The sequence below is a fragment of the Lissotriton vulgaris genome, chromosome 5 (genome assembly GCF_964263255.1).
Source record: "Lissotriton vulgaris chromosome 5, aLisVul1.2, whole genome shotgun sequence".
Lineage (NCBI taxonomy): Eukaryota > Metazoa > Chordata > Amphibia > Caudata > Salamandridae > Lissotriton > Lissotriton vulgaris.
In genome coordinates, this window is record NC_141693.1 from 51,610,323 (window position 1) to 51,632,645 (window position 22,323).

The 22,323-nt window shown below is 53.7% G+C and overlaps 1 protein-coding gene across 1 annotated transcript in view; it reads left to right on the forward strand.

The window, feature by feature from the left end:
- The first annotated feature begins 1,824 nt into the window (after positions 1-1,824).
- FLOT1 (flotillin 1) overlaps positions 1,825-22,323 on the forward strand; it is a 232,098-nt gene continuing 211,599 nt past the window's right edge. Inside the window, exon 1 of the mRNA XM_086920821.1 lies at positions 1,825-1,845. The gene's annotated coding sequence lies outside the window, so the exon portion shown is untranslated. The remainder of the gene's footprint in view (positions 1,846-22,323) is intronic.

Here is a 22,323-nt window from a genome sequence, read left to right on the forward strand (position 1 = left end):
GAGAAGATAAACCTCTCTTTTTCTTTTAAAAACTGCTGCTGGAGGAGGACACTCGTTTCTTTTTTTCTTCTGTGGAGTCCTTTAATTTTCAATCTGGTGTTGAGGTGATATGTTGTCTGCTCGTCGCCAAATAAATGTGGTGTTTTCACCAAAATAAATCAAAAGGTTGCACTCAGTTAAAGATTGAGTAAGATGGGTTTAATTCACCTCATCCACCAACAGTCAGATCCAACTGACCAAAGTGGAACACATAACAGAATTCTTACAACAGTGTTCTCAACAGAATGCAGGGCAGCATTCTGTATTCTGAATCTTTACAAGTTACAGAAAGAGAAACATGAAATGATATCACACCCCCCTGCCCGTCCTGCCCACGCCTGCTGTGCCTCTCCTACCCCTGCCTGCTGTGCCTCTCCTGCCCCTGCCTGCTGTGCCTCTCCTGCCCCTGCCTGCTGTGCCTCTCCTCCCGCCTGCTGTGTCTCTCCTCCCCTGCCTGTTGTGCCTCTCCTGCCCCTGCCTGCTGTGCCTCTGCTACCCCTGCCTGCTGTGCCTGTTACCCCCGTCTGTTGTACCTCTCCTGCTCCTGTGCCTCTCCTCCCCTGCCTGCTGTGCCTCTGCTACCCCTGCCTGCGGTGCCGCTCCTGCCCCTGTCTGCTGTGCCTCTCCTGCCCCTGTTTGCTGTGCCGCTCCTGCCCCTGTCTGCTGTGCCTCTCCTTCCCCGGTCTGCTGCGCCTCTCCTTCCCCTGTTTGCTGTGCCTCTCCTCTCCTACCTGCTGCGCCTCTCCTCCCATGCCCCTGTCTGCTGTGCCTCCCCTGCCCCTGTCTGCTGTGCCTTTCCTGCCCCTGTCTGCTGTGCCTTTCCTGCCCCTGTCTGCTGTGCCTCTCCTCCCCTGCCCCTATCTGCTGTGCCTCTCCTCCCCTGCCTGCTGTGTCCCTGTCTGCTGTGCCTCTCCTCCCCTGCCTGCTGTGTCTCTCCTCCCCTGCCTGCTGTGTCTCTCCCGTCTGCTGTACCTCTCCTACCCCTGCCTGCTGTCCTCTCCTGTCCCCTGTACTCTCCTGCCCGTCTGCTGTGCCTCTCTTGCCCCTGCCTGCTGAGCCTCTCTTGCTCCTGCCTGCTGTCCTTTCCTAACCCCTGTGTCATACTGTAACTCTTTTTCGCTTAATTGTTAATTTTATCTCATTATGTTCACCATGCTTGTAAAGCGCTCTGATACTCTTGGGTCCAGTAGAGCTATATAAAACCTTGGAAATAAATACATTCTGTGCCTCGCTTGCCCCCTGTGCTCCCCTGCCTGCTGTGCCCCTCCTGCCCCCTATTCCTGCTGTCCTCTCCTGTCTGCTGTGCCTGCTGTCCTCTCCTGCTCCGTGTCTGCTCTGCTGTGTCTCTTCTGCCGTCATCTGCTGCCCCTGTGCCTGCTTGTCCTCTCCTGCCTGCTGTCCTCTCCTGCCTCCAGTGTCTGCTGTCTTCTCCTGCCCCTGCCTGCTGTTCCTCTACTCTCCTGCTTGCTTGCCCCCTCCTTCCTCCAAAGATGGCGCCTGCGGCTGCGTCCTCCGGGCGGGGCCCTGGGTGGGGCCGGGCTGGGTCTCAATGAGGATGCGGGGCCTCGGGCAGGGTGGACTGGGCGGGACTGACGGATGACTCTGGCCATCCTGGGCAGGGAGAGGCTGGGAGCAGGAGGAGGCACCCTGCCTGGAAGGGGAGGAGAGAGGGAGAGGCCCGGGAGGGGGCGGAGGAGAGAGGGAGCGGGGGGAGGAGGGCAGCCGGGGAGAGAGAGAGGGAGGGAGGGAGCTGGGCTGCCACCGGGAGCTGCTTCCTGCTGCTGTTTGTTGCTGCATCAGAGGAAGGTGAGGGCTGAACCCGGGGGCAGGGGGGGCTGGGGCAGTGGCGAGGGTGCTGAGGGGTACGGGGGCATGGGGCAGCAGCGAGGCGCTGAACCGAGGGGGCAGGGGCGATGGGTGATTCTTCGATCAGGAAAGCTTTGGTGTGTTTTGGGCAGTATAAAGTCACTGTATAAGATACAGGGCACCGGATGCGAGAGTGCTTCGAGGCATCAGGAGGCGGTGGGAGGTGCTGATGGGCTTTGGCAGGGACTGGAGCATGGTGGGAGGGAGTGTGGGTGGGGCAGTAGATTTAGGCATACGCCTCGTATGAAGGGGGCTGGGGCAGAAGCTTCGGCTTGGGCAGAAGGGTGGGCGGGGTAGTGGGATGGGGCAAGTCACGAGGGTGGCTGGGGCAGTACAAGAGGCCTCAAACTAGCGGGAGCGGGGGGCAGTACAGCGCTGCGTGCAGCAGGCGGGGGCTTCGCCCCTCCATGTTATGGTTCCTGTCTCGTGGGGCTCGGCACATCCCGGCCTGCCTGCATGCGCTGCTTGTGATCTGCGTGTGCACTGCCAAGGGGCATGCACGAGTCAGCTGGTATTGTGTAAACATGTGACTGGCAGAGATAGAAATAACTGTAAACAGGCCTTGTGTGCGCACACAGCCCTTAGAGGGATTCAGTGTGTGGGTGTTTACACACCCACTAGAAAGAGGCGGGCTTTGCGAGTGCATACACCCCAGAGACAGGCAGGGTCTGTGAGTGCATACACCCCAGAGACAGGCAGGGTCTGTGTGTGCATACACCCCAGAAACAGGCAGGGTCTGTGTGTGCATACACTCCAGAGACAGGCAGGGTCTGTGTGTGCCTCCGTGGAAGAGGCGAGCTGTGTGTGAGTACTTACAACCAGGAGACCAGCAGGATCTGTACTAGCAGGCTCTGTGTGTACCTCCATAGAAAGAGGTGGGCGTGGAAGCACTTACAACCAGGAGACAGGCGGAGTCTGTATGCACCTCTTAGGAAGAGGCGGACTGTGTGAGTACATACACCAGACGTGCAGCAAGATGTGAGTGTATACACCTCCTAGGAAGAGCCAGGCTGTGTGAGTCCTTACACCCAGGAGTGCAGCAGGGTGTGTGTGTATACACCTCCTAGTAAGAGGCGGGCTGTGTGAGTACATACACCAGGAGTGCAGCAAGATGTGTGTATACAGCTCCTAGGAAGAGGCAGGCTGTGTGAGTACATACACCCCGGAGTGCAGCAAGATGTGTGTATACACCTCCTAGGAAGAGTCGGGCTGTGTGAGTACATATACATGGAGTGCAGCAAGATGTGTGTATACACCTCCTAGGAAGAGGTGAGCTGTGTGAGTACATACACCAGAAGTGCAGCAAGATGTGTGTATACACCTCCTAGGAAGAGGCAGGCTGTGTGAGTACATACACCCAGGAGTGCAGCAGGGTGTGTGTATACACCTCCTAGGAAGAGGCGGGCTGTGTGAGTACACACACCCAGAAGTCCAGCAAGATGTGTGTATACATGCTAGACGGGGACCCGGAGGGTCGGCCGAGTACAGGGGGAGAGGCGTCCGGTGAGGGCCGTCTCCGGCGATCGTACAGACAAGTAACTCCCCCCCCCACAAATGGACACCACACAAGGATGAGATCTGCACACTTTATATAGGGTTCTTGAGGCAAGGTTATCAACGATACAGTGGGGGCAGGACACGAGGATCCTCCAAATTCTAGTCTCTGTAGGGTAAGGGGTAGCGGGACAGTCTTGGTACCGGTCCGGTAGAGGGGCGGCCAGAAGGAGCTCACAATCCTCGAGCTCAGGGGTTCGCAAGGTCGGGCCACGGCAGCGCCAGCAGGCTAGGATGATAGTTCTCGGCAAGGAGGGCTGCGGCAGCGCCAGCAGGCTAGGATGATAAGTCTCGGCAAGGAGGGCCGCGGCAGCGCCAGCAGGCTAGGATGATAGTTCTCGGCAAGGAGGGCCGCGGCAGCGCCAGCAGGCTGAGATGAAGGTTCACGTTGCAGAGGGGCCGCGGCAGCACCAGCAGGCCAAGGCGAAGGTGCACGTTGCAGAGGGCCGCGGCAGCGCCAGCAGGCTTCAGAGATGGTTCACAAGGCAGGGCTGCGGCAGCGCCAGCAGTCCGTCAAGGATGAGTTCTTCAAGGTGTCTCTCGACTCCAGGATACAACTGCCTTCCTGCTCTGGAGCTGCCCCAGTTATAGGTCTGGTCTCCTTTGATGTCCGGACCCCCGCGCTTGGAGGTCGGGCGGTCCGGGATGAGGGAGTCCAGACACCCAGCAGGGGGGTGGAGCCAGCGCCCGGGGAGGCCGGGGGCGATCGACACCTGGCGGGGGAGAGCCATCGACACTCCTTTCTCCCATTGACCTGCCAAGTTGTCTCTTCACCTCCTGGGCGGATGGTGGTGCCTCGATGTCGGGGCCTGGCCAGGCCCAGGGTTGGGGTCGAGCTGAGGCCACACGGCCTCGTGATGCAGTGTCCAAAGATGGCAGCTGGGCCGGGGCAATGGTGCTGACGGAGGCCCGGGCCAGCCGATACTGGGGTGTTCGGGAGCAGGCGTCCCGATGGGGTCGGGTTGCGGGTTGCTTCGGTGGGTTGCCGGGATGGTTCTTTCTGAGGATACAGGGAGAGCCGGCGTCCGGGCCCTATCATGCGGGGAGGGAGCGGGCCTTTCATGAGGCCTGTCCAACATGCGTCCCCCCCAGCTGAAGGCAGGGAGAGTCACCCATCCTCTTGGGTACTCTCCTCGCCGAGGTGGAAAAAGCGTGACAGGCCGTCTGCGTTGGCGTGGTCCTGGCCAGGACGATCCTCCACAGTGAAGTCCATCCCCTGCAAGGAGATGGACCATCGCAACAGTTTTGGGTTCTCCCCCCGCATTTGCATCAGCCACTGCAGGGGTCGGTGGTCTGTCTGTACCCGGAAATGGGTACCGAAGAGGTAGGGCCGGAGTTTCTTGAGGGCCCATACCACTGCGAAGGCCTCCCGCTCGATGGTGCTCCAGCGCTGTTCTCGAAGCAGCAGGCGTCGGCTGATGAAGGCCACTGGCTGATCGACTCCCTCGGCGTTGAGTTGAGAGAGGACTGCCGCAACGCCATGATCTGAGGCGTCCGTCTGAACTATGAATTCCCCACTGTAGTCGGGGGCCTGGAGCACGGGGGCGGTGCACATGGCGGCCTTCAACTTCTCGAAGGCCGCTTGACAGTCCGGAGTCCACTTGACTGTTTTGGGGTTTTTCTTGGAAGTGAGTTCTGTGAGGGGCCCCACAATGCTGCCATAGTCCTTTACAAACCGCCGGTAGTATCCGGTGAGCCCCAGGAAGGCTCGGACCTCGGTTTGGGTGACAGGTGGTTGCCAGGACTGGATGGCAGCGATCTTGAGCTGAAGGGGGGACACCAGACCGCTCCCCACTTGGTGTCCGAGGTAGGTCACGGACCCCTGGCCAATCTGGCATTTGCTGGCTTTGATGGTGAGGCCGGCCTGCTGGAGGGCGTGCAGGACTTCTCGGAGGTGGTGGAGGTGGTCTGCCCAGTGGCGACTGTACACAGCAATATCGTCCAGGTAGGCGGCGCTGAATTCTTCGAGGCCCGCCAGTACCTGGTTCACGAGTCGTTGGAAGGTAGCTGGAGCGTTTTTCATGCCGAATGGCATCACTTTGAAGTGGTAGTGGCCATCCGGGGTAGAGAAGGTGGATCGTTCTTGGGCCCCGGGGGTGAGGCCGATTTGCCAGTAGCCCGCTGTTAGATCGAAGATGCTCAGGTAGCGGGCGGCCCCCATGCGGTCAACTAGCTCATCTGCCCGGGGGATAGGGTGAGCGTCAGTTCTGGTAACGGCGTTCAGGCCCCGATAGTCCACACAGAACCGGAGCTCGGGGGCCACGCCCGGGGCGGCAGCCTTGGGGACCAGTACGACTGGGCTGGCCCAGGGGCTGTCAGAGGGCTTGATCACTCCCAGAGCCAGCATTTTGGTGACTTCGTTGTGGATGCAGGCGCGCACCCGATCTGGCACCCGGTACGCCCTGTGTCGAATTGGTGGACTATCCCCGGTGTCCACGTCGTGAAGGCACCAGGGGGTGACCCCGGGGATGAGGGAGAACAGGTTTGCAAATTGTAGCAGGAGAGTTCGACAGTCTTGGCGTTGCTCCGGGGACAAAGCATCGGAGAGTCTGGCCCCTTCAACTGAGCCATCCTGCTCACGGGTCCTCAGTAGGTCAGGGAGGGGCTCGGAGTCTTCCTCTGTCCCACTATCTGTCGCCATCAGTAGGCTGAGTTCCGAGCGTACGAAGTGGGGTTTGAGTCTGTTGGCGTGGAGGACTCGTAGGGGGTTCCGGGAGGACTCCATGTCGATTAGGTAGGTGACGGGCCCCTTGCGCTCTATCACCTTGAAGGGTCCTGTCCATTTGTCCTGTAGGGCACAGGGTTCGACTGGAGACATCACCCAGACTCGTTGTCCCGGTTCGAACTCGATGAAGGAGGCATGCTGATCATACCATTTCTTCATGTCCTCCTGGCTGGCTTCAAGGTTGGCTTTGGCTAGCTCCCTGAATCGCCGGGTCTGGTTGCGGAGGGTCAGGAGATACTTATATACATCTGGAGGAGTCTTCTGGAGGGCCATCTCCCATCCTTCCTTGACCAGGCTGAGGGGACCCCGGACGGGGTGTCCGTACAGGAGCTCAAAGGGGCTGAAGCCTAGGGATTTCTGGGGGACTTCTCGATAGGCGAATAGGAGGCACGGGAGCAGCACGTCCCATTGGCGACGCAGGGGTTCTTCTAGGCCCATGATCATTCCCTTGAGAGTGCGGTTAAACCGCTCGACCAGTCCATTTCCTTGCGGGTGATAGGGGGTCGTGAATTTGTAGGTGACCCCGCACTGTTGCCAGAGAGACCTTATGTACTTCGAGATAAAGTTCGTGCCCCTGTCGCTGACGACTTCCCGGGGGAAGCCCACTCGAGAGAAGATCCCCATCAGGGCTCGGCCTACCACGGGCGCTGTCACGGTCCGAAGAGGGATGGCCTCGGGATAGCGGGTGGCGTGGTCCACCAGGACCAGGATGAATCGGTGCCCCTGTGCCGTTCGGGGGTCCAGGGGCCCCACAATGTCTATTCCCACCCGCTCGAACGGGGTGGTGACGACGGGAAAGGGTTGCAAGGGTGCTTTGATCTTTCGGCCGCTCTTCCCGCTGGCCTGGCAGGTGGGGCAGGCCCGGCAGTGGTTGGAGACATCATTTCGCATTTTGGGCCAGTAGAAGTGGGTTACCAGGCGGTTGTACGTTTTGTCTTGCCTCAGGTGTCCCGCGAGAGGGACATCGTGTGCCAAGTTCAAGAGGAAGTCTCTGAAGCGGAGGGGTACCACCAGCACCCGACTGGCCCCCAACTCAGCAATTCTTTGCTCACTGTAGAGCAGGTCATTGTCCCAATAAATCCAGTGGGCCCCTGAGGTGTCTCCTGCGCTCTGGGCGAGGGCTTGCTGCCGGAGTCCCTCGAGGGAGGGACATGTTCTCTGCTCCTGTCGGAATTGTTCCTGGGTGGGACCACCCTCTTGACGCCACTGGGCCAGTTCGGGAAGGTCCTGGAGCCGATCGGGCCCTTCTTCGTTTTGTTCTGGAGGACTGGCTCCTAGGGTGGCTTCCTCTGGGACGATTGGGGGAGGAGGCTCTGGCCATTCGGGTTCTTCGGGACTGGGGATGGCGCGGGCGGCCATGGACCGGGTCGTTACGCAGGCCCATTCAGGGAGGCCCAACATCCCCAGGTGCTCTCTTCTTTCGACGGCTGCCCAGGGGGAGCTTTCAAGGTCGTTCCCCAGGAGGCAGTCCACGGGTGCATCATCGCGGACAGTTACTTTCAGCATTCCGGATACTCCTCCCCACTCGAAGGGGACGCAGGCCATCCGACACAGGCTTTCTGAGTTGTCGGCTGACCGGACGGGGCAAAGGATGTTTGGCAAGATCTGGTCCGGGGTCACCAGATGACAGCGGACTGCGGTCACACTGGCCCCGGTGTCGCGTAGGGCTTCAGCCCGGCGCCCATTAATGTTGACCCACTGGCTGTATTTCTGCGTGTTGGCGGGTAGGGGGGCCCGCGGGATCATGTCTCTTTCCCCTAGGCAGACCAGGGACATGGCGGCCGGTTCCCACTCGGGCTGGTCGGCCTCGTACTCCTCAGGGTCTTCTGGGGTTTGTTCGTCCCCCAGGGCTGCGGCAGCGACCTGGCGGGGCATAGGGTTCTGGTTCTTCGGGCAATTGGGATCATTGGCGTAGTGGCCGGGTCGCTGGCATCAATGGCAAGTAACGTTGGCCCGGAAGCCTGGACGCATCGGGGGGTTTCCCCTGCCGGCCGGGGGCGGGGCGTTGCTGGCGGGAGCCACCGGGACGGCGTCTCTGCCCTGACCCTGGCCTCCTTCTCCCCCTCGGGGGCAATGGGGACCTTGGGTGGTTCTGTTCGGTTCGCTGGGCCCGTTCCGGGCAACTCGGGTGCTTTCCCATCGGTCAGCTTCGGCGGCGAGCTGCCGAGGTTCAGTCAATTTACTGTCGAGGAGGCGCTGCCTGAGCTCGACGAAGCAATTGTTAGAAAGGTGCTCCCACACAATAAGGTCAAAGAGTTGCTCGTAAGTGGTCACCTTGCTGCCCTTGATCCACCCCTCGAAGGCTCGGCTGAAGAAGTTCACGTACTCCACCCAAGTCGTACCCGGGATCCGTTTGCAGTCGCGGAACCGCTGGCGGTACATCTCGGGCGTGAGTCCGTATCGAGTGAGGAGGGCGGCTTTCATGTGGTCGTAGGAGGTCATCTGATGGTCCGGGAGTTGCAGCAGGGCGTTTCGCCCTTCGTTGACGAACCTCTTCCATAACCCGGCTCCCCAGTCGCTCCGGGGAATCCGGTGGGAGGTCATGGCTACCTCATAGGCTTTGAACCATTGCTGGATATCATCGTTCCGGTAATACTCTCGGACGACATCCTTGGGGATGTGGACTTTAGGGTCTGTAGTGGCAGGAGTGTTCGGGCGCTCAGGAACCCCGAGATCTTTGTTCTGTTTCCGAAGCTCTATTTCTTTTAGGTTGCGCTCATGTTTGTAGGCTAGCTTTTTCTCTTCTAACTCTCTCTGTCTTTGTTTCTCTTCTCGCTCATCTCGGAGCCGCAGGTGTTCCAACGTTATTTTTTGTTCTGCCAATTTAAGTTCTCCATCTAAACGAAGTCGAGCCAGTTCCAATTCATGGAGCCTGCTTTTTTCCCGTTCTCGGATCTCCTCCGGGGAGAGACCCGATCTTCTTTCTTCCGTCGGAGTGGTGCTCGTTTCCGGTGCCTCAAGGCTTTGGTTTTGGGGTACGGCCGTACCCGTCTCTGCCCAAGATTCCAGGGCCTTTTTGAAGTCTTCCTTCGTGCTCAGTCCTGTGGTAGCAATGCCTAGTTCTATGCAGAATTGTTTTAGTTCTCTGTGGTTGTACTCTTCTAGTTTCTCCATCTGGAATTTTTCTGTGGTTCCGCTCTCTTTTGTTGTCATTGTGGTTGAGTCGTGGGGTGAGTTACTCTCTGTACGATTACGCGTTGGTTCGGATCGCGCCGCTGGCCACCAATGTTAGACGGGGACCCGGAGGGTCGGCCGAGTACAGGGGGAGAGGCCTCCGGTGAGGGCCGTCTCCGGCGATCGTACAGACAAGTAACTCCCCCCCCCCACAAATGGACACCACACAAGGATGAGATCTGCACACTTTATATAGGGTTCTTGAGGCAAGGTTATCAACGATACAGTGGGGGCAGGACACGAGGATCCTCCAAATTCTAGTCTCTGTAGGGTAAGGGGTAGCGGGACAGTCTTGGTACCGGTCCGGTACAGGGGCGGCCAGAAGGAGCTCACAATCCTCGAGCTCAGGGGTTCGCAAGGTCGGGCCGCGGCAGCAGGCTAGGATGATAGTTCTCGGCAAGGAGGGCTGCGGCAGCGCCAGCAGGCTGGATGATAAGTCTCGGCAAGGAGGGCCGCTGCAGCGCCAGCAGGCTAAGATGATAGTTCTCGGCAAGGAGGGCAGCGGCAGCGCCAGCAGGCCAGGATGAAGGCTTTACGACGAGGAGGGCCGCGGCAGCACCAGCAGGCTGAGATGAAGGTTCACGTTGCAGAGGGGCCGCGGCAGCGCCAGCAGGCCAAGGCGAAGGTGCATGTTGCAGAGGGCTGCGGCAGCGCCAGCAGGCTTCAGAGATGGTTCACAAGGCAGGGCTGCGGCAGCGCCAGCAGTCCGCCAAGGATGAGTTCTTCAAGGTGTCTCTCGACTCCAGGATACAACTGCCTTCCTGCTCTGGAGCTGCCCCAGTTATAGGTCTAGTCTCCTTTGATGTCCGGACCCCCGCGCTTGGAGGTCGGGCGGTCCGGGATGAGGGAGTCCAGACACCCAGCAGGGGGGTGGGGCCAGCGCCCAGGGAGGCTGGGGGCGATCGACACCTGGCGGGGGCGAGCCATCGACACTCCTTTCTCCCATTGACCTGCCAAGTGGTCTCTTCACCTCCTGGGCGGATGGTGGTGCCTCGATGTAGAGGCCTGGCCAGGCCCAGGGTTGGGGTCGAGCTGAGGCCACGCGGCCTCGTGATGCAGTGTCCAAAGATGGCGGCTGGGCCGGGGCAATGGTGCTGACGGAGGCCCGGGCCAGCCGATACTGGGGTGTTCGGGAGCAGGCGTCCCGATGGGGACGGGTTGCGGGTTGCTTCGGTGGGTTGCCGGGATGGTTCTTTCTGAGGATACAGGGAGAGCCGGCGTCCGGGCCCTATCATGCGGGGAGGGAGCGGGCCTTTCATGAGGCCTGTCCAACAATACACCTCCTAGGAAGAGGCGGGCTGTGTGAGTACATACACCCAGGAGTGCAACGAGATGTGTGTATACACCGCCTAGGAAGAGGCGGGCTGTGCGAGTACATACACCCAGGAGTGCAACGAGATGTGTGTATACACCTCCTAGGAAGAGGCGGGCTGTGTGAGTACATATACCAGGAGTGCAGCAAGATGTGTGTATACACCTCCTAGGAAGAGGCAGGCTGTGTGAGTACATACACCCAGGAGTGCAGAAGGGTGTGTGTGTATACACCTCCTAGGAAGAGGCGGGCTGTGTGAGTACATACACCCAGGAGTGCAGCAAGATGTGTGTGTACACCTCCTAGGAAGAGGCAGGCTGTGTGAGTACATACACCCAGGAGTGCAGCAGGGTGTGTGTATACACCTCCTAGGAAGAGGCGGGCTGTGTGAGTACATACACCCAGGAGTGCAGCAAGATGTGTGTATACACCTCCTAGGAAGAGGCGGGCTGTGTGAGTACATACACCAGGAGTGCAGCAAGATGTGTGTTTACACCTCCTAGGAAGAGGCGGGCTGTGTGAGTACATACACCAGGAGTGCAGCAAGATGTGTGTATACACCTCCTAGGAAGAGGCGGGCTGTGTGAGTACATACACCCAGGAGTGCAACGAGATGTGTGTATACACCTCCTAGGAAGAGGCGGGCTGTGTGAATACTTACACCCAGGAGTGCAGCAGGGTGTGTGTATACACCTCCTAGTAAGAGGCGGGCTGTGTGAGTACATACGCCCAGGAGTGCAGCAAGATGTGTGTATACACCTTCTAGGAAAAGGCGGGTTGTGTGAGTACATACACCCAGGAGTGCAACGAGATGTGTGTATACACCTCCTAGGAAGAGGCGGGCTGTGTGAGTACATACACCAGGAGTGCAGCAAGATGTGTGTATACACCTCCTAGGAAGAGGCGGGCTGTGTGAGTACATACACCAGGAGTGCAGCAAGATGTGTGTATACACCTCCTAGGAAGAGGCGGGCTGTGTGAGTACATACACCCAGGAGTGCAACGAGATGTGTGTATACACCTTCTAGGAAGAGGCGGGCTGTGTGAGTACTTACACCCAGGAGTGCAGCAGGGTGTGTGTATACACCTCCTAGTAAGAGGCGGGCTGTGTGAGTACATACGCCCAGAAGTGCAGCAGGGTGTGTGTGTGTGTATACACCTCCTAGGAAGAGGCGGGCTGTGTGAGTACTTACACCCAGAAGTGCAGCAGGGTGTGTGTGTGTGTATACACCTCCTAGGAAGAGGCGGGCTGTGTGAGTACTTCCACCCAGGAGTGCAGCGAGATGTGTCTATACACCTCCTAGTAAGAGGCGGGCTGTGTGAGTACATACACCCAGGAGTGCAGCGAGATGTGTGTATACACCTCCTAGGAAGAGGCGGGCTGTGTAGTACTTACACCCAGGAGTGCAGCAGGGTGTGTTTGTATACACCTCCTAGTAAGAGGCGGGCTGTGTGAGTACATACACCCAGGAGTGCAGCAAGATGTGTGTATACACCTCCTAGTAAGAGGCGGGCTGTGTGAGTACTTACACCCAGGAGTGCAGCAGGGTGTGTGTATACACCTCCTAGTAAGAGGCGAGCTGTGTGAGTACATACACCCAGGAGTGCAGCAGGGTGTGTGTGTGTGTATACACTGCCTAGAAAGAGGTGGGCTATGTGAGTACATACACCAGGAGTGCAACAAGGTGTAACACCCTTCATCAGCCAGGCTATCTTGAATCCAGTGACAAAGTGAGCAACAGCACCCACGTCTGGGCAAACCCTGCCAACTTCGTGTGAGAAAAGAAAACTCATTGTTCTTTTGCTCATTATGCCAGCCCAGTTCAGACCTAGCCATGTTGTGCAAATCAGTCTGACCCTGTGCCTCATGGGATCAGTCCAGCCTGAGCTGCCAAGCCAGGTCCTCCCTGGACCGGAAACAAGCATCCTGGGACCGGTTTCAAAGTATCACCCCTCATCAGCCAGGCTAGGTTAAACCCAGTAGCACAGTGAGCACGGGACCCACGTCTGGGCATACCTAGCGCCTTTAGGACCAACATAGCAAGACAAAAAGATGATGGACGGAATGCTGAACAATGTTAATCATTAATTGCGTCAACCATCACACGTGGGTTTATTCCGTAGTTTTTTTTTTGCTCACCTTGCCATCCCAGTTTGGACCCAGACATATGCAAATCAGTCGATGTATTTAACCCAGATCTGTGACTGGGGGTGAATGTTTGAACATTTTCAGCATTCCGTCCGTCATCTTTTTGTGTTGCTGTGGGACTACATACACCTATAGAGCAGCAGGTGTCTGAGTGTGTCCCCCATACAGAGAATCAGGCTGTGTGAGTACATACACCCAGGAGTGCAGCAGGGTGTGTGTGTGTGCACACCTTCTAGGAAGAGGTGAGCTGTGTGAGAACATACACCAGGAGTGCAACAAGGTGTGTTGTGTGTGTGTATATACACTGCCTAGGAAGAGGTGGGCTATGTGAGTACATACACCCAGGAGTGCAGCAAGATGTGTGCGTATACACCTCCTAGGAAGAGGTGCGCTGTGTGAGTGCATACACCTAAGAGTGCAGCAGTGAGTGTGTGTGCACACCTAGGAAGAGGTGGGCTGTGTGAGTGCAGACACCTATGAGAGCAGGGGCATGTGTGTGTATACACCTCCTACAAAGAGGTGGGCTGTGTGAGTACCTACACCCAGGAGGGCAGCAAGGGGTGTGTGTTTTTACACGCCCTAGAAAGGGGTGGGCTTTTGGAGTGCATACACCCATGAAAGCAGCAACATGTGTGTGTGTGTACAACCAGAAAGAAGCAGACTGTGTGAGTACCAAACACTGAAGAGAGAAGGTGTGTGTGTGTTGTGTGTGCACCGAGCTGCCATGTCAGGTCCTCCCTAGACCGGAAAACAAGCAATCAGGAACGGTTTTGGGGTAACACCCCTCATCAGCCCGGCTAGATTGAATCGGATGTATGACGTTAGCACGCATACTATTACCACGCATACCTTTACAACGCGGTATTTACAACGAATACCGTTACAACGCATAGCGCTTTGAGGTGCTTGATAGTGGTAAGTATATAATTTTATATTCCAACTCCAGTCCCCGTGGACACTAGGGAAGGTGTTGGATATAAAATTAAACTTATTCCCTATCCTAGAGCGCCCCCCAGCGCAATGCGTTGTAATGGTATGCGTGGTAATGCCTGCGTTGTAATGGTAGTGCGTTGTAAAAAATGCGTGCTAAACGTTGTATACCGATTGAATCCAGTGGCAAAGTGAGCAACAGGACCCACGTCTGGGCAAACCCTGCCAACTTAGTGCAAAAAAAGAAAACACAAGGAGATAATGGACGGAGCGATTAAACTTTTCAGACACTCAGCCCCAGTCACAGATCTGGGTTTAATCCATCGTTCTTCTGCTCATTATGCCACCCCAGTTCAGACCTAGCCATGTTTAAATCAGTCTTGACCCTGTTCCTCATGGGATCAGTCTAGCCCGAGCTGCCAAGCCAGGTCCTCCCTGGACCGGAAACAAGCATCCTGGGACCGGTTTCAAAGTATCACCCCTCTTCAGCAAGGCTAGCTTGAACCCAGTAGCACAGTGAGCACGGGACCCACGTCTAGGCATATCTAGCGCCTTTAGGACCAACATAGCAAGACAAAAAGATGATGGACGGAATACTGAACAATGTCAATCAATAACTGCATCAACCATCACACGTGGGTTAAATCCTTAGTTTTTTTTGCTCACCTTGCCATCCCAGTTTGGACCCAGCCATATGCAAATCAGTTGATGGATTTAACCCAGATCTGTGACTGGGGGTGAATGTTTGAACATTTTCAGCATTCTGTCCGTCATCTTTTTGTGTTGCTGTGGGGCTACATACACCTATAGAGCAGCAGGTGTCTGAGTGTGTCCTCCATAGAGAGAATCAGGCTGTGTGAGTATATACACACCCAGGAGTGCAGCAGGGTGTGTGTGTGCGCACACCTTCTAGGAAGAGGTGAGCTGTGTGAGAACATACACCAGGAGTGCAACAAGGTGTGTGTGTGTGTATACACTGCCTAGGAAGAGGTGGGCTATGTGAGTACACACACCCAGGAAAGAAGCTGTGCCTGGAAAGAAAGCATTATGAGTACACACACGCGAGAGACGAGCAGTATATGTGTACCTGCTACAAAGAAGCGGGCTGTGTGAGTACATACACCCAGGAGAGAAGCAGCGTGTGAGTGTGTATGTACATTTGCTGAAAAGAAGCTGGCTGTCCAGCCGTCTTGAAGCAAAGCTCATGACAGGCCGCCAGGGCAAAGGTGTGATTTCTGCAGTCTGTTGTTCCCTAGGGATCAATACCCCGGATCTCTTTCCGCATCTCCTCTGTAAAAGGGAGGGCTGGAGGAGGAGGACTGGGAAGATGCTTGCTTAGCCCCTAGGGAACTAGATATTTCCTCAAAATTGCTGATGGTCCAAGTCAACTACCTTGACGTACAGTAGTTAATTTGTAAAAAAAGAAGTGCCAGGGCTCTCGTCAGGAGGCAGCTTTGACTACACCCTTTCTCCTGTAAGCCCTGCCTAAGACAGAACCAACAAACCCCACAAGTGGGGAAGAGATGTGGCCTAATGGCCAGAGCTGCTGACCTCAGATCTGGGGAACCAGGTTCTAGTCTGGGCAGCTCAACATCCCGTCATTCTGGGTGAATCCCTTAATGTCTTTGAGCCAACCAAAAATTAATGTGTATTTAACTGGTGCTTATGATTATGTGCCGGTGCAGAGCAGCAAAAACCACTGGCTCAAAATAAGCACTGTAAGCACTCAAAATAAGCACTGTACAAGGACACATACTTGTCACCCCCCCCCCCCGGCACTTGCAGTGAATGGGCAGAAAGGTGCTAACCAGGCACGCCCCCAAGCGTCTTTTTTTAGGTCGAGCTGGAGCCAGCACGCATGTGCTGCTCTGCGAGAATTATTGTAGATGAGTAGCGACTAGAAGCCCCGTCCACTTTCTGCCCATGTTTGCCATTGGCTTGTGTTATTGTCTGTACTAAATGCTTGCTTCTGATTCCTCAATAGGCTTGTTAGTTCCTCCTTAGTACCGCCTTCTCTTCTTTTGTCACCTCCCAGGTGGACTTGCTCCTTTGCTTGGAGTGCTACACAGTACATGTTATTTAGACTGAGAGCACTAATTTCTTAAATGAGGTTCTCCTACTGCCTTCTCTACTCCCACCCCCGCCCTCCTGTTGTCCTCACCTTCTCCCCGCCCGCACTCCCCTTGTTCGTGCATTCTCGGCCCAGCCCGCCCATTGTCTGTGCCTTCCTCCCCTGCCCCGCCCTCCCTCCTGTTGTCCTTGATGACTACAGTTTGCAATGCAATAGGTTTAAAGTAAATGCGGGTCCTATTGCATTGCAAATGCTTGTTTTCATATGGCGCGGTCTTGTCCGCACCAGACACCCTTCTGGAGTGGAGGGACCCGAGAGATCTCTTAGGTCCTCGGTCACCATGTCCAGTTGGGTCCCCGGGAGGCGTTACTGGGACTGTTGGAGGGGACCCTCGAGTCCCGTGCTGGGAGGATATTTATTGGGGTGGCACCCTTGGTGGCCAAAAGAGGCATTGCACACTGCTGGAGGCACACAGTGGCCCCTCCTTTGGGGTGTGGAAGATTGGCGTTGATTGCTGTGCGCAACAAGAACTACCAATTTATGAGGCTCGTGGCTGCCCTAAGAAACACTGGAAAATGGGGGCGGGGGGGTTGCACCCATCATGGACTGCAGCTGTAAAGATTTAGGGCCCGATTCACAGAATGAATTTAAGACTCAATCCTAAACTTACTACTATTTTGGCATTCACAGAATGCACTTACTACTTTTGGTATTCACAGAAGTTAGGATTTTGTATTAAGTTTACAAACTTAAGACAGACTTAAGTTCGGATTTTGTCTTAAGTCTGTCTTAAGTCTGTCTTAAGACAAAATCCTAACTTCTGTGAATACCAAAAGTAGTAAGTTCATTCTGTGAATACCAAAAGTAGTAAGTTCATTCTGTGAATGCCAAAAGTAGTAAGTGCAATCTGTGAATGCCAAAATAGTAGTAAGTTTAGGATTGAGTCTTAAGTTCATTCTGTGAATCAGGCCCATAGTTTGGGCGACAGACTGTTTGTATTCAACAATTGAATTCAGGAAGATTATATTATGTAGTTGCACCTATACGTGTTCCACAAAATTTAATAAAAGCTTATTAAAGAAAAGGAAGAGACGGTCTGCATGGGTACACACACCTCCGAGTGCATAGCAGGGTATTTTCCAAGGAAAGCAAGCATGTTTGTGTGCACACCCCCAAAGTCTTTCTGGTGCTATCATGGAAGACAGACAGGCTCTCTGTACGTGATAAAGAGATGTGTATACATTACAGGGAAATATCTTCCCGCATAGGCCCTTTGTAGTGTGAGGCAAACTCAGTTAGCACACATTTGTGGCGGATAGCCCTTTGTATGTGTACACACCCGTGGGAGAGAGAGCCGTGAGTGTGTGTGTGTGTGTGTGTGTGTACATTGTTAGGAAAGAGACAACATTCTGTCTGTGTGTTTACCGCACAGACTGCTGTGTCTGTAAAAAGTTCTTAGAAAGACAGTCTACCGTGTGTGTATTTTTAGGAGGGAAACCCACTGCTTTGTGTGTCTACACGGTCTTAGGAAAGAAACAGCCCACTGTGTATGTGTGAACACAGTCTGGGGAGAGTGGCGGCCAGTGTGTGTATACATTCATCAGAAAGAGAGAGCCTACTGTATGTGAGTGCGTGTATATACACATTTGTAGGAGAGAGACATCCTCCTGCTTATGTACGGATAGATAGATAGATAGTGATCCGGCGCCCTTTCCTGTTCCTGCATGCTATGGTGTAGCGTCTAGCTCCCCTGCTTCCCCTTCTACTCTCCAGTACTTCCAGGCCCCTCTGTGGATGGATGGATAGATAGATGGATAGATGGATGGATGGATGGATGGATAACGAGTAATGAGATGCACATGGTACTCTGGACCATGTGATATGGTGCAGTGTTGCCACTGAGGAGTTCTTGTGACATCCTAAACCACAAGCCTGAGACCTGCATGGTTTCTAAATGTCAATAGAACACCGAGAAGGCAACGTGGCACCATATTACACAACACTGGTTGTGTCTTTATTTTGCATCTTTCTCTTGGGGTAGTTATCTTGAAAAGGGGGCTGTTTTTCTTTTAGAAAAGAGAAATGTATATTGGAACTAGTAAGTAAATTATTGCATGAGCGCTTTCATAGGAGGGGGATGGGGATAATTCGCAGGAGGATTATGGTTGCGGGGTTAATATGTTCAGTCATGTTACAGTCATATGGTCGCGGGGTGGTATGTTCAGTCATGTTACAGTCATATCAATGGTCGCGGGGTGGTATGTTCAGTCATGTTACAGTCATTTCCATGGTCGTGGGGTTAATATGTTCAGTCATGTTACAGTCATATCAATGGTCGCTGGGTGGTATGTTCAGTCATGTTACAGTCATATCCATGGTCGTGGGGTTAATATGTTCAGTCATGTTACAGTCATATCAATGGTCGCGGGGTGGTATGTTCAGTCATGTTACAGCCATATCAATGGTCGCGGGGTGGTATGTTCAGTCATGTTACAGTCCTATCCATGGTCGTGGGGTTAATATGTTCAGTCATGTTACAGTCATATCAATGGTCGCGGGGTTAATATGTTCAGTCATGTTACAGTCATATCAATGGTCGCGGGGTGGTATGTTCAGTCATGTTACAGTTGTATTAATGGTTGCGGGGTGGGTATTTTGTGTCATATTATACACTTGTATTAATGGTCGCCGGGGTGGTATGGTCTGTCATGTTGCACACTTGTATTGATGGTCGCTGACGTGGTATATTCTGTCATGGTACACAGCTGTATACAGTGCAGTGTTTGCTGTTTCCACTGTTGCTGGTGCTGTTTCATGTCCGATCCAGGCACTGGGTTGTCCCACTGTGGGTGTGGCCTCAGGCAGGGTTAAGGGGGCCCAGATCAGTCCTGTGCCCTCTCTATGGCTGTGTGCTCTTACCCTGGGTCTCAGTGCTGCAGGCCTTGGTTCTTGTGTTGAGTGCACCGGAGGGTGGATTGTGGTGTTTGTGTAAGTGGTCCACTCTCCGGCCTGGTATAGGTTATGCCTGGATGTGGGATCCGTTCCTTTGCTTCACGCGGCTTCTTTAGTCTCCCCGTCTTTCCACATTTGTTCTCGGGGTGTCCATGCCCCAGTGTGTTCTCTGGAAGTTGTGGTGTGTCTAAGTCCATGTGTGCTCTTACCCTGGGTCTCAGTGCTGCAGGCCTTGGTTCTTGTGTTGAGTGCACTGGAGGGTGGATTGTGGTGTTCGTGTCAGTGGTCGGCTCCCAGGCCTGGTATAGGTCCTACCTGGATGGGGGATCCGTTCCTTTGCTTCACACGGCTTCTTTAGTCTTCCTGTCTTTCCACATTGGTTCTCAGGGTGTCCTTGCCCCAGCATATTCTATGGAGGTTGTGGTGTGGGCAAGTCCAAGTGTGTCTTCAAAGGGTGTGTGCTCTTGTGACTTTCCTCCGGCCTACTCCAGCAAATTGGTGGCCCTTTGAGTGTTGCACAGGGTCAGAGTGAGGCCAAGATTGGGACCGGCACTTTACAAAGTGCCCATATTCATGAATCCCAACCAGTCACGAAACATTTCTTAACTAGTACCAGGGGCTAATTTGTAGTGAAATCTGGGAAAATTAAGATTTTTTAACGCTTGTAACAAAACTAATGTATACTCTGAGGGCACCCTTAGCCCAAGGGGGTGTCTTGTGCTCCTGATATATAAACAAAGGTTTATTGTTATCCAACTCACCTGCACTTCTCCATAGTTGATGTTTACTCCCAGGCAGGGTCATCTCACATGAGGTGTAAAGATATCCACTGCTGCGCGCCTTCACACAAATCAGAAATCTAGTGGGAAGCCGAGGGAAGGCGCTAGATGGGGGTCTCTGGGACTAGAAGATACACAGTCAAAAAAACTATAATTTCAGTATAGAGCAAGATCAGCTCTGAGATCCGCGTGCATTCTTCTTCTGCAGATTTACAACCATGAGTTTTTACAGAGTTGAACCTGCAATGACAGAGAATTAAGATATAAGTTTGACATATATCATTTGTTAAAAAATCTTACACACATCGCAAGGAAAAAATAAATGTATCTTCCTCAACAATTCTGATCTTTGACGTGAAAGAACATCTTTTGATGAAGGTCTTCGTGGGCATCTCTGTAGGACTGGAGAGGCCTTTGATGCGAGCGGCTCTTAAGTTCTAGATACAATCCCTTTATCCACATCCACGAGCAAAGGTCTCTGATATTAGTACAGAACCCGTGGACCAAAGAAGATAGAAAATACATGATGTCTACTTACTTTACACCCATGGAAAAAAATCTTCCAAAAGCCTTAAAATAAATATAATTTAGGCCCCTACCTCAGTAGGACATGTGGTCTAAAATATTCTCCGAGTAATCTCTGTAGGGCCTGATTGGATTTGAAGGAATGTCTCTGGAATGTTTGTCCTGGGTACCTGGTTTAGAGATGGAGGTTTTCTGGAGCCAGGCCGGTCTGTGGACGGTGAAACTCTGGTTCACCCTGTGGCAGATTCACCCCGGTGCAGTGATAGGCCCAGATAGGAATGTAAGAAACTGCTCTGAATAACTTTGCATACAATGTTTGCAGGTTTATAGTCTTGCACAAGGCAGAAAGATGCTCCTTCTAAATCAGCTATGTCCTGGTCTCCTCGATTTTTACACAAGTCAGAAATCTAGTAGAAACATATGGGATTAGAAGATGGATGCAGATCTCTGGGAATAGAAGCTAAAGTGACAAAAAGGAGGACCAACTACTTGGAAATTCTCATGTGTTCTTCTCTGAGCGATTCACAGCAGAGGATGGGGGAATTCGAAAAATAGAGCCCCTAAAAAGAAAGAGTAAAAATAATAAAGTTTTATATATCACTCATACTAAACCAAATTTACAAAACTGCTAAAATATTGACAATCGTGCTTCTTGCGAGTGAACTCTCCATGCTGCCCTTCATGAATTCCATACCAAGAGATGAGCACGGAGACAGCAATGGTAGTTAAAAAACAGGATGAAATTTCCTTAAATACAGGGATATCTTATTATATATTTGTATATACTGTTAATATTTAGCTGTGGGTGCAGTGTTCTGTTATGAGTATAGCTGCTTACTTTGCTAAGACGTGATAGTCTTCAAAGTATAAGTAGATGTTTATCGGTTAAATAAATGTGAAAATATTCAATTTTTACGACTCCATTGTTTTCAAAAGGCAGCGTGGTGCCATACAGTTTCAACAGCAAAGATGCAATCTTCCCTTCTTTCTTTAATTGGGCAGCGTTGAGATGGGGCTAATTGTTACAGAGACGACGTGCTAGATGAAAAGGCCTGCTGCCTTGCTTTTTAGGTCTTGCCTACTAGATCGCACATGCGCTGTCTGTTGTGAGACATATTGTTAGCTTACAGTGGACTTGGAGCTTGACCATTTCTTACCATTTGTCACTCATTTGCTTGCTGCAAATTTGTTTGTATGTGTGGGATTTCCTTCCTCTTCTTGTGTTTGTCCCTCCTTCGAAGCAAGGATGCATAACTATGTCCTCAAACTGCTCGCTTTTTCAGGAACTACTTTTTAGGTCTCGCTGGTACTGCATCCAAAGGATGCGTCCAGCTGGAGACTTATAGCTGCCCGTTTCGGGGGAATGAGGGACAAGAGGGTGCCACGCGCTTCTCTTCTGCTGGATTTGACTGGGTGCACGCGCAACCACACTCACGCATGCGCACATACACAGCCACACGCATACACATCCACACGCATACACAGGCACACACACACCCCCCCCCCTCCGTCGCCGCTGCACCTACACACACACTAGCGCACCTACACGCACACACAGAGACCCCCCACACACACACACCAGCGCACCTACACACACGCACACATACAAAGAGCCACCGCCGCCATCGCACACATACACGCACACACACAAGCGCACCTCCCTCCCCCCTAGAACTAAGCCCCACTTACCGCCATTCTGGACTTCTGTAGCCGGGGCTCTCCCTCGGGTATGGGAGCCCCGCTCTCAGGCACTCCGTGGGTACGTGCGCAGGACTTCCGAAGACGAAAGTCCCGCCCAAAGGAACTGGCTCGTACAGGCGTCTCCAGCGACTTCCCTCACTGCTAGTCCTTGTTCTCTTTTCCATTTCTACTGAAAAGCCCGTCTTCTACGTCTACTGGTGACCCTTATTGGCTGGTCCGCGCGCACAGTATGATGGAGACGACGCACATTTGCCCTTCGAATTTTACCAGATCTGTCGTCCTGTATTTGTGCAGCACGTTGGGGATTTGTACCTAGTGTTACCCTTACGAAAAGGTAAGTCATTCCGTAGGTGCCTGCCTCGTGGTTAGGGGCAACGATCAGCGCTGACTACCCATGCCTTTTAGATGTTTCTAATGCGCATGCCCTTACTTTTGCATAGTGCGCATGCGGGAACAGAAAACACTTTCTTTGGGCGGACAGTACTGACTGATAAGTCATGCCTGATGTTGCCACAACTCTTCCCCACGGCAGGAAATTAATGCCCA